At 34.4% G+C, this 14,584-nt stretch overlaps 1 pseudogene across 1 annotated transcript; it reads left to right on the top strand.

The window, feature by feature from the left end:
• The first annotated feature begins 9,260 nt into the window (after positions 1 to 9,260).
• Positions 9,261 to 14,248, top strand: LOC143540987 (eukaryotic translation initiation factor 3 subunit I-like; annotated as a pseudogene). Its single transcript, XR_013136681.1, has 8 exons — positions 9,261 to 9,444; positions 10,386 to 10,601; positions 12,141 to 12,268; positions 12,690 to 12,809; positions 12,905 to 12,994; positions 13,088 to 13,175; positions 13,288 to 13,368; positions 14,059 to 14,248. The product of XR_013136681.1 is annotated as a eukaryotic translation initiation factor 3 subunit I-like (transcript).
• The last annotated feature ends 336 nt before the right edge of the window (positions 14,249 to 14,584 follow it).

Genomic DNA, 14,584 nt, shown 5'->3' with positions numbered 1-14,584 from the left:
GTGAGAATGAGGGCTAGGGCCCTCAATTTATAAGCTGATCAGCAAACCCATCGCGATACGTGATGGGCCAAGAGATAGCCGTCGCGTATCGCGACATAGATATAACTAGTCACCAATAGGCTTACCACGTGGCGGACGCGGTGCCACGTGGCGAATGATGAGCCATGTGTGGACACGTGTCCGGCTATCATACCACGTCATCGCGATACACGATGACGTTGGGGTCTTTAGGTATCGCGTATCGCCCACAGGCACCAAATTCCAAATTTTAGATTCAAATCCAATAACTATTGACGAATTCTCAGTCAACGAATATCCTGTTTGTCATAAATTTTGGTTTTCTTTTAGTGAAAATATAAATTTTATTTTTCAATAGAAAAGTGAGGGGAACTTTTTGACATTGTGTGTTTTGAGATACCATACAATCAATCGAAGGGACAATCAAAAGGGGAAAAGGGGTTTCTTTTCTAATTTTGATAGGTTTAGTTAGAAAAAGGATTCAAAAGGGGTTCTAAAAGCATGCCCTTCGCGATACGCGATGGGTTTTCTTCAAATTCATCGCGTATCGCGACAGGTCAGTGAAAACGAATTTTTCATATTTAGTCTTTTTCACTTTAAAACTTGGTATTTTTGATCCGATATTTTCATGATGTTACACCTAAGGTGTCGGTCGCATGGCAGTTGTGTTCCACTTTGGCCTAGAGGAACTTGTCATACTACCTAGCCTTAAGGTGAATGAGTAAAAACAAAACAAGGGAATTCTTAAGGAATTTCCCATAAATAAAAGACAATCTACTTTGATTTAAAATATTTAAGAAAAATTATCTTTGAAGGTTGAGGCATATCCTCGGAGTTGTGTGTGTGTGTGCACAACATTATAATAATAATTAATCAGTGAATAATTATCTAAAAAAGTTGTAAATAATTAATTTTGAAGACATAAGGCAAACAGATAAGTACGTATGGGGCTCCTAAGCATGTTACTAAGGCACCACTAACGATCTATCTTAAACCTTCGGCTCTGATACCAATCAACTCACGCCCCGACATTTTCGTCTTAGGTTGGGGTGTGACACAATCTCATATGGTGTTCAATCATTATTGTTCTTGATCTCAAAGTGGTCCAATCAAACACACCGTAAGTTTGGGTGAGGACTCACACTTCACCAGTTTGAATCAACGAGGGCACCAAGATGTCTAATTGTTACATATTATGTAAGAGTACAAAATCCCATCTTGATTACATACAACTCCCACTGAACTTCAGAATATTCTCAACCAATGCCTTTATAGCCGACAGTTACGCGAAAAAGGTTTACATTTATCAAAGAGTAGCCTTTAGTAAACGAAAGTTCTAATATGTATCTCAGGTATAAGGATACTAAATGAGCATACTTATATCAAGAAATCTTATGACTAAGATCCATGAAGATGATTTGATGCGAGTTACATCCAACGTCATTCATAATGAGGTCCATGAGTTTGGAGGTTAACTCCTTGAGTCCAAAGTCAGAATAGTCTTAGTTCAGAATCGTTCCCACGAGTCTGATCGAGTATGGATAATTTAGAATACAATATTCATGGATTAAACATATTAAAATGAACACAGTCATAATATTCAACATTTGCATTTAACCATTAAATTAAAAGTGAACTCAAAAGTATAACTGTTCAAATGCTCATACATCCAAATACTATATCAAAACAAATGACTAGCTAATCTAACTTCCTTAGGATATGCTTGGCTCTGTGATGAGATCTGAGCTCTTTAGTCTGGGCAATAGCACATGTGTTATCACAGAACACCTCGATTGGTTTATGAATACTCGGAACCACATCGAGGTTAGTGATGAACTTCTTCATATAAGCAGCCTACTTAGCAGCATCTGATGCAGCTATGAATTCAAATTCAGTGGTGGAATCCACCACCACACTCTGCTTGGAGCTTTTTCAGTAAATAGCTCCTCCATTAAGAGTGAATACAAATCCTGATTGTGAGCGAGAATCATCTAACCCTAACTTCTTTTGATTGTTTAAAACTATTACAATAAACACATGTAACCCTAACTTCTTCAAAAACCGTCATAATATGTGCTCATTATATTACTCTTATCGGTCAAGTATTCACCTTCGACAAATCATGGATTAAGTATTCCTTACAACATGCAAAGTTCCTCTCAAAACTTGAAATATAGTAGTTATCAGTATCAACAAAACTATGGTGATTATCTTTAAGAAAACTATAGACTCTATACGCATCATTTTCAAGATACATAAAACGTATATTTGCTTGACATCTAGTTCTAACGGATGGTCGTCTCTTACTTTGTTTTCCTCTTGGAAATGGAAAACAACATAGCGAGAGTAATGGAAAACACCAAAGAACATATGACATAAACCAATTAATTGTAAAGAAGATGCGGCTGACTGGGGAGTTGCGAGTACTCGACCTAGGCGGGGAGTACTCGGATATGGTGATTTATAGAGGAAATTAATTTTTAGGATATTATATACAATATACATGTGAAAAATCATAAATATACCAATATTTAACAAAATGAATTCTCAAATCAATAATTGCATTGCATCCAACCATAATGAAAATTCAAAATACATCAAAGGATAGATGTTTAAATATACATTAAAAGTTCAAACTACAAATACTAGCGTATTTCAAAAAGTATTGTCACACCCCGATCAAAGGCGGCGGAACATGCCGGGGTGCAACGATTGCTCATAAGCGCATGACACTATTTAAAGCGACAATATTTAACAAACTCATTTCATTTCACAACATCGAAAATGTCACATAACCAAATATTCATAACTCAAATACAACAAAATATAACAAAATATAGCAAATCAAATATTGTTCATTTTTGCTAATATCCTAACGATATTTGTGATGTTTTCTTCACCGAACTCCATAATCAACCTAGATTGAAACCTGTAACATTTCATAAAATAAAGTTTATCAACACAAAGGTTGGTGAGCAATTCATAAGTTTGAACAATAGATATATAGTATGAAAAGCCACAAAACTAGTATACAAAACCATAAATAATAGCTATAAACTTGGATAAATAGTTATCGCTAACAAGTTAGCGACACCCAACTATAAGGGGTTGCCAAATAGTTTAGGATTTTATAGTTATCGTTAATTGCATTACGTTAACGACACCTTGCCATGAGGGGTTGCCAAATGGTCTAGGATTTATAGTTCCACCATCCAAAAGCGATAAACACATAGTCAAATAAGCATAGAACACCAAATCGAGCAATTATTCAAGTAAAGTATACAACAACGTTTGTGGTTTAAGACCCAAGTATAAAACATTTAGTTTAGATAAGTTGAAATGTCACCCCCAAAATAAAAGATAGAAAACGAGGTATGAAGTTACTCACGTTCAAGTAATAAACTTGAAAGATTGATTATTTGGAGATTTTCTGGAACGACGAGTTTAACGTATGAAGCCTAAATAAAAGAAAGTCTTGGATTAGAAGGTTGTCTTGAAGATCTTTAAATTAAATAATTGTTGCAAAAACTAATCAATTAAAGTTCAAGGTTTAAAATGTAACTATTTAAGAATTTATAATAATAACCCTTTTAAAAAATGTAAGTTTGCTCAAAACCGGGTTAAAGTATCTAACCTTAATATTTACTTAACCAATGTTAAGTAATAAGGTGGGGAAAATGCTAAAATGCAAGTTCCATTAGGCTAAAGATACTAAAACGGGTTTTTAACGAGTGTTCGGGTTGTCGGTTCGGGTCTTGACAAATGGTCGAACCCAAAGTCAACTTTCCAAAATATTAATTGTTATGAGATAACTCATTAAAACATACTAACACTTAACCAAGTACGTAGATCTATTGTTTAGAACTAACAACGCACGTTAAGCGAGTGTTCGGTTTTGTCGGTCCAAACTATGTTATGAGATCAAGTTGGATCCAACTATTCCAAGTACTTAAGAAAAATAATTAAAATCAGTTTGTAAACTATTTTTTAAAGAAATATACAAGTCTTGATAACTAAAAACACACTTGTGTGTCTTAAGCGAGTAAAAGTCGGTATAGTTCGGTCTCCATCTCACAAATAGTTCATAGATGGTTTCTACATGCCCAAATATCATAGAACTTGTATATTGGTTTATAAATAAAGAAAACTTAAATTTTACAACAAAAAAAGTTAACTACAAGTCTTTTAAGCAAAAGTTTCGGTTTAGTTCGGTTTCCATCTCCCAACGAGTTCATAGATGGATTCCATATGCTTAATATCAAAGAAGTTGTAAAAATGATTTTGAAACTCAAATCTAGCAATAAACATGTTTAAACAACTATTTTAACAAAACTAGTAAACAAAAGTTCGGTTTCCAGTTTGGACTAGTTTCGGTTAAACCGAGGTTAGTCTTATACAAACCCACACCATGGAACTTGTAAATAAGATGAACAAACTAAAGGGTTAGAAGTTAGTCATAAGTGATATGTATAATAATTTATGTGTGTGTAAATATATATCAAGAACACGAAGTCCTCCATGAAGCCTTGCCTTATGACATTCGAAACTTAACCAACCAAAGTCGGTGAAGTAACAAATAAAGGAAACAAGGGGTGTGTATTATATATATGTTGTACCACCATATTCAAGAGTTAGTAATGTTAGATGAACAAGTTAGAATGAAAGACTATAGTTAGTTTGACTTGAGAAGTCAAAACTTCAAAAATACATAAGAAATAACAACCTTGAATCTATGGAGTTTGAGAGAGTTTTTTGGAGATGTAGCAAGAGTAAAATGAAGAAGATGGGTGTGTATATATAGGGAAAGAGTGAAGGGTTGGGTATAAAGATTCTTTTATGGTTTGCATAAAAATGGGTATGTTTAAATGGTCAAACAATGCATAATATAAAAAAACAATATTTTATATATTTTAAATGACAAGATCCAATATTTTATATATTTGAAATGTTCGGGTTACAAACGGGTCGAGTTTACATAACAAAAGTGACCCGAAATTGACGAATGTCACAAGTATCATCCATTCAAAAATATATTAGACAATTAGACATATCAAACATTTAATCATTGTGTTCCAAGGTGTCTCCGTGTTGCTCATTGATGTTAGCCCCATCCGATTCATCTTCTACCTCATCATTGAATTCCTCTTCACCCTCGGACACGAAATCTTTCTCGTCAAGTACCCTCAATCTAGCCCTTCTTCGGTTTTCTAAAGATTCATCATCACCGTCGACAATCCAATCTTGAGCCTCACTTGCATCCTTCTCTAACAGTACTTCCATTTTCCTAGTCTTCCTTTTTTTACATTAGTTTCCATCAAATTTGCATTAAATTGAACAAAAACAAGACTGCTCAATTTGTTTGCCTCTAGTCTATTTCTTTTCTTTGTATGCACTTACAAATGTTAAAAATAAACAACAAATGGTTAAATAAATAATAACTAAATAAGCATACTTTAACTAATATTCACCAAATTAAAGTTACTAACCCCTTCAAATGTGCTCCAATTTCGTTCACATCCCGACGAACTAGTTGTTAAAGAAAGCATCCTCATAGCAATCTTTCTTAATTCAGGAGCCGATGCACCATAAGCTGCCCACCATTTCGCTACAATGTGAAAAGTAAACAATCATGTTATTAAATCATTAAATTCACTAAACTGAATCAATAATCGCATATGACACATCAATATTATTTAGGATATTCGAATTGCTATAAAGATAAAATGGGTTTAGAAGATATGTCGTTAAATGTAGCTTCGTGTCAAGCCTATTTTTCATTTATTTGGGATGATACCCAAAACCGGTTGGTAATCGTTTTCATTATTTCCCAAAGCATTCTTGATATCTTCTTCCACACTTTTAATCTCACCATAGATAAACCCCATGGATGGCTTCCAATCCGCATGAACCATCCTTAAAACTTTAACAAGAGGGGAAAAAACTTTTAAACATAAAGCTATACCGGTCCAAAATGGGGTATTCAACACCGTATTATAAGCACTTTTCCCTTTTGGTGTGATGGAAACTTACACTTTTCCCACTCATCGCTAGTACATATGTGTGTTAGTTGGGACTTCTTATCGGCCAAACTTTGCAAAGTGAGAAATGCATAAGCAAATCTCGTGACTCCCGGGCTCACAATATCTCACTTTTTAGTGAAGTTCCTCATCATTGCCAAAGTTTTATAATGAGCGTAGACAAACACGGTTAGTGTTTTTGCTTTAGTGAGAATTTTTTTATACCTAGGTAGCACACCAATACCTTTTTGAAAAAAAAAATAAACATGTCAATAAAGAATAATATTAATAAAAAATAAAAATAAGAAAATAAAAAACAATAATGCTAAATCAAAGAAAGCACGATTAAAATTAAGACCTCCAAGCATAAGATTGATGGTATGCGTTTCACATGATGTCAAAAATATAGTTGGCCCTTTTCGTGTAACAACTTTGCCGCTCCCATATTATTTGAAGCATTGTCGGTCACAACTTGAACAACATTTTCGGGACCAACTTCCTTGATGCAAGCTTCTACGTACTCATATATGTGTTCACTCGTGTGACCTTCGTCGGAAGATTCTTTAGAGGATAAAAAATAGTTCCTAACTTCGAATTCACACACGAATTCATGATGCTCCTTCTCTTTCTATCAAACCAAGCGTCCGTCATGATCGAGCATCCATTAGTTTTCCATTCGTCTTTGTATGGTTTCAACAAATTTTTTGTTCTTTCAACTTCTTTCTTTATGTACGTTTCTCCTATCTCATATCTAGTTGGAGGTGGAAGCCCACGACCAAATCTGCCAGCCGCCTCCAACATCAATATGAAGCTATCATCTTCAAATGCATGAAAAGGAATTGCACATTTGCATGCCCATCTACATATATACTTTTTTGCGTGAATTATATGTTCCTTACGAATTTTATCTGATAAAATATCACATTTGCTTTTTCCCTTATTCAATACATCTTCTGGATTAATAATATTATCCACAAATCAATCCATTTGACCAAAAGATCGCGGAGGCTTAGCAGCGCCAAAGGCATCTACCATTTCATCATCTTCAATAATAATGGTTTCATCATGTCCATCGTTTCCAATATTCACCCCGCTCTTAAAGATTCATCATCATGTTCCTTTCGCCTCTTTTTCAATTTGTTATCGTTAAGAGCATCTCTACATTTTATTTGGTCTTCTTTTGTGGCTTTAGAACATGGGGCGACGTTCCCCTTTACTTGTGCAATGTGTTGTTTTAGTCTATTGACTCCTCCGGACATCCCTTTGTTGCACAAAATACATTTCACTTTATCTTTCCCAACCAGGATCATTAGATTTTCGTTTAAGGTTTTCTTAAGTTGCGTCTGACTGGGTATTTGATGACATTACACCAACCAAACTGTTTTGTGTTTAACTATACAAAGTAAAAGAACATCTATTAATAAATAACAAGTCAAGAATAGCCAACTGGTAAGGAAAATGAAAGGCACATAAGGGTCATACTGTAGGCTGTAGATACTTATTTATTAATTTTACACCAGAAAAGGCATAAATCCATATGTTAATTTTGTCACCAAAATAGACTTAGTATCTAACAGACTTGACACTATAAGTTAATTTTGCAAAAAAGGAATCTGAATGATAAGTTTAAGCAACATAATTAATTTAAACCACTAAATAATATCACTATCAATCATCATAGGCATCAGTTTGATGATTTAATTTTGCTGACTTGCTATTGCTAGTTGCCACTGACCCAAAACAGAACATGAACACAAACACAAATACAATGCAAATACAAATATACAATAGATCATAACTCATACCTCAAATGCTCAAACTAGTTAAGTGTGTGAAATGATCTTCAAAAACTTGGAGATTGAAATCCTTTGGTATTGAAAGAGTAATCGTCATTTGATAATTAGGTAATAAGAATGACGGTGAAGAAGGAAATTAGGTTTAATTTTAGTAAAAAGTCAAATCTTATCATTGACCGCCTAGATCGATTTGGACCGCCTAGGCCGATTCGAACCGCCTAGGCCCGAGTTGGACCGAGTTAGACCGATTCCGACAATACTAGAGACCGCCTAGGACCGAGTTGAACCGAGTTAGACCGGTTCCGACAATACTAGGGCGAGTAGGAGAAAGGCGCTTCAGTAAATAGCCCAGGTCCGCCTAGGCGCCGAGTACTCGGCCGCCTAGGCCGACGTATACAACAGTGGGTGAGATCGATAGAAGTTCCATTAAACCTAGCACACATCAACTCAGGATTGAGCAACTAAAAAACAATTTGAGCTAGCTTGACCCAATACTTTCAATCGAGCCAAGAATTGCACTCATACTTAGCTCGCCTACAACTCGGGTCAACTCATGCCTTGGGGAGTTGACTCGTATATCTCAACTTAGTTGACTTTGTATGTTATTTTTATCAAATCCTCAAATAAAATGTTAACAACAATATTAAGACATCCAAGTCTAAAATATTGTCATTTAAACTACCTACACACGAGTAAAGAAACAAATAACGCAAGTTGATTATTTAGCAAGCGGGCTAACACCACTCAAACTCCACTCAGACATATATATGAGCTAGCAAATTTGAGCCAAAAATATATTTCTCAAAGAAACACAAAAGTCAGTTGTTGGGTCCAAACTGATTCGGTATCATTCAAAATAATTTTTTGTCTAAATCGGTTCGGTTTGAAACCAACATATGAGGGAAAAATCATCTATCCAATTTAAAATCGAGTTTTATCTACCCGATATGATTGTTGCTAGTTTCAATAACACTTTCTCAAACCCGTTACAAACCTACAATTTGGTTCAGCTTCAAACACTTTCTACATCTGTTCGGTCTTAAACCGGTTCTCTCGAACCAAGTTGGTTTTTGGGTTCGGTTTGTGAACCAGTTTCTTTCCATCTCATTTAGAGGTGGACAAATCAGATATTTTAAAATGCTGGGACTGGTTTTAGGTTTGGTCAACAAAATTCAAAAACTGGGTCAAGTAGGAATCGATTACGGGATATTGGGATAGTCAGGGTGAAAATTTTATGCCCACCAGTAGTAATCTCATTAAGAAATTCAATCCAAACATAAGCCCTCAAATAAAGGCGGCCCAAAACTAGCCCAACCCATCTCTAATTTACAACCCCCCTTAGCAAACATCATCTTCTTGTTGTTCAGAATTAGGGTTTCAAATTACATCGATCTGAAGAATAGTGTTGGATCAACAAACAGAATCAAACATGAGACGGATACTGATGAAAGGCCACGAGAGGCCGCTGACATTCTTGAAGTATAACTGAGACGGAGACCTGTTGTTCTCGTGTGCTAAAGATCACACTCCCACTGTTTGGTTTGCCGATAACGGCGAACGATTGGGCACCTACCGTGGCCACAACGGTGCCGTTTGGTGCTGTGATGTTTCAAGTTCGTTTCTTTTGCTCTTTTTCCAGTTTAGATAATATTAATTGGATGTTTTAAGTGCTAATATTGATAATTGTTGGTTTAGGGGTGGTGTGCATGGTTCGGTTTGGGATATAACTGAGTTAAAGACTGAGACTTTAGTTTTTTAAAATTTGAGAGTTGTTTGGTTTCGGTTTTTTGGTTATAGATTTAATCATTTGACTATGAAAGTTTTTAGCTGAAAAAAGGGAAAAAAATGGCCCAAATAATGAGTTTGGGATTAGATTATGTTGTTACTGATTATGATGTAGTTTAGGGGTGTCCACGGTTTGGTTTGGATCAGTTTTGGGTCTGCGAAACTTCAGTTTGTGAAATTTTGAAACCAGTTCGGTTACGGTTTTCTTGGATTTTGGTTTTGTCATTTGATGATTATGGGTCGGAAGAAGAAAAAAATTGGCCCAGAATAATAAATTTGGGTCTAAATTATATGTTACTAATTATGATATGGTTTAGGGGTGTCCATGATTTGGTTTGGGTTGGTTTTGGGCTAAAACCGAACCACGAATTGAAACTTTGGTTTGTGAAATTTTTTAAAGGCGTTTGGCTTTGGATTTTTTGTTTCAGTTATATCATTTGATAGTCTTGGGCGCAAAAAAGAAAAAAAATGTTTGGCCCAAAATAATGAATTTGGGTCTAAATTATTTTGTTAATTACTAGCTACTTTATTATTATACATTTGGTCTAAAATATTTGAGTTACATATTTGATAAACGCTTATAAATGACTTAAAATAAAAATTGAAAAGAATGAAGATTTACAAATTAAGTTTGATTTTTCGGTTATTATTACACACAAAACCATAACAGAACCATATGTTCGGTTTTACAAAAACATCAAACCAAACCATCATGCCGAGTGAATTGTGGTGTTGGTTATAAATAATTGATTGGCAATTGGTTATGCAGGAGATTCAACTAGGCTGATTACTGGGAGTGCGGATCAAACAGCTAAGCTATGGGATGTTCAAAGTGGAACACAGCTTTTCACTTTCAATTTTGACTCTCCTGCTAGAGCTGTTGACTTTTCGGTTGGTGATAAGCTTACTGTAATCACTACTGATCCCTTTATGGGTCAGACTTCTGCAATTCATGTCAAACGCATTGCCGCTGATCCCGATGACCATGAGTTTGCTCTTTCACTAATTTGACATGAATTTTCTGTTATTTCATTTTTGATGTTAAATCTGCATCGTGTTAGCTTCCCATCGTGCAACTTACTTTTTCGATTTTGCTCCAAATCTACTTTAGTTTCGTCTTAAACTTTTCTTCCCAAGTTCAATGGTGTGCATATTGTTTTTATTTTAACCAATTTTCTGTTATTCAGTTGAAGGTTTTTAATTACAAATGTCAAGTCACTGTATGTACTCTACTTAAGCATTATAAGTTAATTTTTTTTTACCTGTGACATATTTTAGGTAACCTTAAAATTACGCAAGTTAGGAACAGAAAATCAAACCTATAGTGACTTGAAAGAGACAGAAAAAGTTGAAGGACTTTAACTTAATAAATTTAAACTTGGTTACTATTCCGGAAAGTTACTCCTTCATAAATTATCATAAAGTACAAGACCAAGTAATCGGTGTAGAAAATATGAGTTGATCGGGTATATTTGTAGGGTTAATATTAATAAAGTAAAAAATTAATTATCTTTAACCTAACAATCATTAACCTGATAGGATTTATAAAGTTTCTTTTGAACTGTCGTGTTAATGGCTCAGTTCAATCGGGATAGCCGGCAAAAGTCTGTTAATAATGGTAGAATTTACTCTGTACCGAGACTACAGACTGGGATGGGGCGGTGTTCAGTCTGTATTGACTAGCCATGTCGGCTCATTCTGTTTATACTACAATACAGTCAAACTTTAGGTTAGGCTCGTTTAGGCCTTATAACTAAAGTTGAATAGAGCCTAGGGCTGCGTGGTGTGGTGGCATTTTGAACGTGATGGGTCAACGTGGCTCGTTGGTACAATGCACCCCATCCCAGTCGGTACTGACTAAAATTTATCTTGATCGACATATGTTTGCCGACTATCCTGATGTGATCGAGACGCTAATATGACCGTCTAAAAGAAAATTGAATTAACAAAATAAATTTTAACAGACTGTTGACCATTAGGTTTAAATAATAATTCGTTTAATTTATTAAATTAAGTCTATAAATATACCCATTCAGTTTATATTTTTTTCATACAAATTTACTTGTTTTTATTTAGTCTTGTACATTGTGTTTAATTTATGGAATGTTATTTAATTTAGTTAAATCAGTTATATTTATTGATATATATTGTTATTATAATCAAATCTTATCATTACTATAGTAATTTATTTGCATAATGTTGTTGTTATTGTTATTGTTATTGTTATGTAATCTTAATAGTATATATTTTAAATTATGAAAAATGGTTCCTGGATGGATGGGGTGAAAAGGATAGGTGACGTGGCACTGAGTTGGAGAAGAGAGAGTTGCAGGATGTGATGGATGTACATTATTTGTTGACGGATGTTCTTCTTTTATTTTGTTAAAGTTATCTTCACTGTTATTTTTTTTAAGTAAATTAGAGAAATCATCTATAAACTCTTCTGTTCTAGACTGCGTATTGGTTTACACTATAAAATGATTAAAGTATCATGCATTATGCTCTAATTAACACAACTTTTCAGAGGTTGCGGATTCCGTACTTGTACTAAAGGGACCTCAAGGAAGGATCAACAGAGCGGTGTGGGGACCTTTAAACAAGACAATCATTAGTGCTGGTGAAGATGCTATTATTCGAATTTGGGATACAGAGGTTTGTTTTTTCACATTCAACTAAATTGATTGTATCGTATTGAAATCATTTTCTTATGTTACATTAAAACAGTTAATCTTAATATGTGGCTTTATATTGAAGTTGCTTGAAAATAGTTGCTATCTCGATAAATAGTTGCTTATTTGTGTAGAAAATGTAACTGAAATGTTACTTCTACTTCGGTTTTATAAATGTCATGTTGGTAAGCCTGTCAAATCAGAAGGTCAAGTCGGAGCGGGTCAAAACGGGTTCTGGTCAAACTGGGTTCTGGTCCAAACATTTCATTTTAAAATTTTATCAATTGGGTTTGGGTCAAAACAGGCTTTGACTAGAATGGGCTCGGCTCGGGTTGAAACTTGAAACGGGTTTTTATTGGAATATTACATCGTCTACTTTTAATTTCCTATTTTTATACAAACAGACTGGAAAATTGCTACAAGAAAATGACAAAGAAGTTGGTCACAAGAAGACGATCACGTCACTTGCAAAAGCAGCCGATTGTTCACATTTTCTCACAGGGTCATTAGATAAGTCCGCAAAGGTATATGACTATTTTCATTTTTTCTTATGGTTTTATAGTCAGTTTAAAGTAAAAAAAAAACATTCTTATTGTCTCATTTTTGTCCAATTTGTTAGCTATGGGACAGTAGAACATTGACATTGATCAAGACATATGTTACCGAACGTCCGGTCAATGCCGTTGCAATGTCTCCACTTCTTAATCATGTAAGTTTCATAATATGCTTTTACTAATTCTTGTTTTTATATATTATTTTCTATGATATTTGTACATATATTCATTGTATTTGAACATTTCAGGTGGTGCTTGGTGGGTGGTCAGGATGCCTCTGCTGTAACCACAACTGATCATCGTGCCGGGAAGTTTGAAGCCAAATTTTATGATAAGGTGAAACAATATATTTTATTTTGATTTTATATCCATTGTTGGTCTTTTATGATTTGATTTTGTTAAAACTGCTTATGTTAACTATCTATGTGAAATCATTATTGTGTACTAGGTTTTGCAAGAAGAGATCGGAGGCGTTAAAAGGGCATTTTGGTCCAATTAATGCTTTGGCATTCAACCCTGATGGGAAAAGGTACATTCTTCATCTCTATCTATATTGAAATCAATATACGATGATGGTCACATGGATGTAAATGAGCCGAGCCACTTGTCAGCTACTCTTGACTGGCTCGCTAAAAGTTGGAATTGAGCTGAGTTTAAATGAGCTTGACTCGAAAATTAAGTTGGTTAACGAGCTTGGGCCCGATTTTATTTATCAAGTTTGAGTGGCCCTTCGGTCTAAAAGAGTCGTATTATTTGTTTATATTTTCATTTAATAAGTTAAATGTATATTCTCGTATTTTTTTTAGGCATAAAGTTATGATAAAAGCAATTTGGTAATATATATTTTGCTATATATAAACATTATAATCATAAATGTATAAATGCATATTCATAAATTAATGAAACAATCAGTAAATAATAAACGAGTCAAGCTCAAGCTTGTAAAACTACTCATGAGCTGAGCTTGAGATTTATGAATAGAGCCGAAGTTAGATGATTTCGAGGCCTTGTAAGTTAAACGAGCCGGGCTCGAGCTCTCGCAAGTCAAACTAGTCGAGCTCGAGCTTTTGCAAGTAAAATTGGCCTAGCTTTGAGCTTAGTTAGGCTCAGCTCGGCTTGTTTGCGTCTTCATGTTTATTGATCAACTTCATTTAAGGTGTTATACTTATCATTTCTTTTTTAGCGGTTTAATCACTTGTTTGCGATATTTTTGTTATAGTTTTTCAAGTGGCGGTGAAGACGGTTATGTGAGACTACATCACTTTGATCCCGATTACTTCAAGATTCCGTCGATTTGATATATGCAAAACATAGTTTAAGACAGTCAACTTGGATCGTGAACTTTGTCACTGGGTTCTGTAGTAAGATTGAGATTTTGATGTTGCTGTTTAGATGTAATTTAAATATTGTTGGATGTTTATTCAAAAAGTTGTTTCAGTTTTGGGTATACAGAATATTCAGAAAGACAAAATCATTTCGAGCATGTGTGATGGGATGCAAAAAGATAGTTTGTTGAAGTTATCTTTATTTTTTGCGAACAATGATTATTTGAATATTCAGATAGTGCCAAAATAAATGACAATAATAAGAAAGTAGGGTAAAAGAATTTATAGAAATTAATTGCAGTTTTGGCCGCTATCGTTTTGTCATATAGTTACTAGCTTTTGAATCAAACAACCGAAACTTTGGCATTCTGTCATACGTAATATAGGATTTGTTTTGAATTTATAGAACAATTTTAATAT

Source organism: Bidens hawaiensis, unplaced genomic scaffold (assembly GCF_021521415.1).
Source record: "Bidens hawaiensis isolate Kalapana, Puna unplaced genomic scaffold, B.hawaiensis_p1.1 tig00012420_1, whole genome shotgun sequence".
Taxonomy (NCBI): Eukaryota; Viridiplantae; Streptophyta; class Magnoliopsida; order Asterales; family Asteraceae; genus Bidens; species Bidens hawaiensis.
Note: the sequence above shows the minus strand (reverse complement) of the source record. Positions and strands in the feature narration are given on the sequence as shown.